This window comes from Peromyscus maniculatus, chromosome 9 (genome assembly GCF_049852395.1).
Source record: "Peromyscus maniculatus bairdii isolate BWxNUB_F1_BW_parent chromosome 9, HU_Pman_BW_mat_3.1, whole genome shotgun sequence".
Lineage (NCBI taxonomy): Eukaryota > Metazoa > Chordata > Mammalia > Rodentia > Cricetidae > Peromyscus > Peromyscus maniculatus.
Window position 1 is genome coordinate 4,502,359 of NC_134860.1, and position 3,094 is coordinate 4,505,452.

The 3,094-nt window shown below is 59.9% G+C and overlaps 1 protein-coding gene across 2 annotated transcripts in view; it reads right to left on the reverse strand.

Moving 5' to 3' along the window:
• Positions 1 to 548, reverse strand: part of Prkcd (protein kinase C delta) — a 31,750-nt gene extending 31,202 nt beyond the window's left edge. Inside the window, exon 1 of one of the 2 annotated variants that reach the window (XM_042284507.2) lies at positions 318 to 548. The gene's annotated coding sequence lies outside the window, so the exon portion shown is untranslated. The remainder of the gene's footprint in view (positions 1 to 317) is intronic. The other variant, XM_006981498.4, reaches the window with a different exon arrangement.
• Positions 549 to 3,094: the final 2,546 nt, after the last annotated feature.

A 3,094-nucleotide genomic window follows, 5' to 3' on the forward strand; every position in this document is an offset into this window, starting at 1 on the left:
GGGCCCCAGTGAGATTCCGGACGATCGCACGGACCCTCGGTGGGGCCGAAGACACCCAGGAGGGGAAAGACGCCGGCAGCAGTAGGGCCTGGGCTCCCGCCGTCGAAGGGAGGGTCAGACCAACCAGGGGACCGAGGCACCGGCGGGTCTCCGTGCTCGGCGGGACTTTGGCTGCTCGTGGCTCAGTTTCTCAGTTTCAGAACCGGGAACCGGGGAAAGAAGAGGGGGAAGGAGGCCACCGGAGAGAGAAGAGGGGGAAAGGCCGCTGCGCCCTGGAGTTAGCTCGGACCCCGCGCCCGGGCCCAGCTCACACTCACCTCCCGACGCAGGGCCAGGCGCCAGGGGTCCCGGCGGGCCGGGGTCTGTCTCGTGGCGCGGCTCTCCTCGATGCGCGTGGACGGGGAGGTCAGCACCGGACTGATCAGGACGGGCCCGGCGGCCAGGGGGGACCGCCCGGGTCCCGGCACGGAGGGTAGATGTCCAGGGGCCGCTCGCGGGATCCCGCGGCCGCCGCCTCCTGCTCTGGCGCCGCGGCACACGGAAGTGCGAGGGGGCGGGGCTGCGCGACCTCACCCAGGTGCCGGCCCCGGCCCCGCCCTCGCTCAGGACCCGCCCCACGGGCGCCCGCCCCTTCGAAGCTCCGCCCACGAGAGCGGGGGGTCCGGCCCGGCTCAGCCTCTTTGAGTGCTGGTCTCAGTCCCCTGATCTCCCAGCCTTCCCGGGCTCTCGTCGCGCCTCGCCTGCCAGTCCCATCTCAGGGGACTATTTTATAGAGGAGGACTCTGAGGCCGAGGTGGGGGGCACAGCGCACACAATGGAGCCTGGGAGGCACCGGCGGGGGTTCCCCAACTACTCGCGCCCACGCCCGGGACTCCCCACTGGCCAGCTGGCCCGCCTCGCCTGGCCTCACTCCTCTTCCTGCTGGCTTGAGCCGGGCGGCGAAGGGACGGGCTCGGTGCCCACCGCCAGGCCTGCCGATCCCAGCCCTGCCCGAGAGAAGGAGCTGGGAGGTCTCCAGGGCGAGAGGCTCGAGCCAGTCTGAATCGGCGGCGCTGCTCCTCAGACAGTTCTGGGAATTGCCTCTGTCCCCATCTTCCGCAGTCTCCCCTGTGCCCACGATCCAGAGCTCCCCTCGCCTCAATCAAGCGCATAAGCTTTCTTTCCAGAAGTGGAACTCGATCATCAGCCGTAACTCATTCATTCGTTCGTTCGTTCATTAAGGGTCCCCTGGGCCCAAAGTCTGAGCACCGTTGGGAGCCAGGGAGTCCATTTTTCTGTCCCCAAAGCCCAGAGCACTAAGATGTTACATTATACTCACTCAAAGAAATGACTTCCCGGGCTGGTCCTGTAAGTCGGATGATAGGGTGTTTGTCTAGCTTGCAGAAAGCCCTGTGTTTGATCCCCACCACAGAGTAAACCACAGATGGAGGATCAGAATGGTACTCCAGGACTCAAGAGGCAGGAGGGGAGTCCAGGTCAGCCTTCGCTACGTAGCAGGTGGAGGCCAGCCTGGGCATGTAAGACACTATCTCAAGAAACAAAATAAAAGATGACCTCTCCCAGGAGGCTAAAGGAGGGTTCTGGGATGCTGAGGTCCCTGACCTCCTTCTGGGGGACCAGCCATCGGATGCTCATGAGAAGTGCCCTCCGCCCTCCGTGGAGGCCTGAGACTTCCCGGGATAGGGGAACCTGGCGAAGATGTAGGTCTCCAAACCCTATTGTAAATGTATGGTGGGCACTGGGCTAGGCACTCTGCTGTAGACAGAGGAAGGTTCCGGGTCCCTCTACCCTGAAAGAGAGGCAGGCCCAGTTTGGAAATTAGCATTTAGGTCCCCAGCCCTGATAACTGCCCCCCTTCCATCAGAGCTGACTCTGGCCAAATTGGATTCCTTCCGGAAATAGAGCCACCTTTCTGCTCACATCAGGCTTTTGACTACGCTGCGTTATTCTCTCCCGACACCTCTCTACCTGTCTTGACTGTGTCTCCTCTCATGCTCCTCCTCCTTGATGCCCAGTTGTTATCCGCGGCCTTTCCTTGAGCTTAGGGGCGTATTTAGCTCCCCTGGGGTTGGGCTGAAGGGAAGGGCGTGCAAGGTAAGCTTCAGGTGACCTTTGCCCACCTGGAATCGGGTTTCACCCTATCTGGCTCCTCCTCCAGAACCATAGCAGCCAACCCAGCCTCGCCCCTCAACATCAACAACGGACCTGCCTCTGTGCCAGGGACCACAGTGGGAGGGCCGGCCACCAGCCCTTTCCTCCTACCTGATGCTTTCTGCCTTGGAAAAGGGAGGTGAGAAATAATGGTGATTGATAACGGGGTGGGGGAGTTGGGGGGGGCCTGAATGGGACCACACTGCCCAGTGTTGGGCTCTGTCTAGGTGCTGGATGTGAACTTTGTGTATGGTCCTCAAGCACCCAAGAAGTGAGGACCACTATTAATGGCATCTTCGGTGACCAGCAAGGGGAACTGTGATATAATGAGATGGAGAGAGGCTAAGACTGATCTGGCCATGTTCCGAATGCAGGTGGGCTTCTCTCCAGAGACCGGCCCAAGGGCCTTAGAGAAGACAGGCTTGTGCTGAAGTCAGGGACTTCAGGCCCAGGTTGGCTTAGGATCCCTGCATTGTGGAACTGGGTACAACACTGGGTAGTCCGGGGCAGGGTCCAGATGAGCTGTCCCTAACCAACCTAATAAGGGCCTACTGAGGCCTCGAAGGAAATTTTATCACATGCTGACTCTATGATCCTGACTGTATCATCATGACCACACCTCTCTCAACCTAAGTTCTCACATACGAAAGAGGATGTGGAGACAGAGAGAGAGAGAGAGAGAGAGAGAGAGAGAGAGAGAGAGAGAGAGAGAGAGAGAATACAGTCTCAGCCAGGGTGGATGTCTGCTAAGGACTTGGTTTCTATATTCAGGGTTATGGGAATGGCCATTGTGCTAAGTTACAGGCTCTCGGTCCTGGATTGTCTCTCATGATGTGGGTATAAATCCTCCATCAAGGCTGGGCTCAAAGCCTCCCCCTTCCACCTGCCCCCTTCCTCCTCTTCACTCCTCCTTCTCCAGGTTAAGGAAAAGCCAAGGGACCAG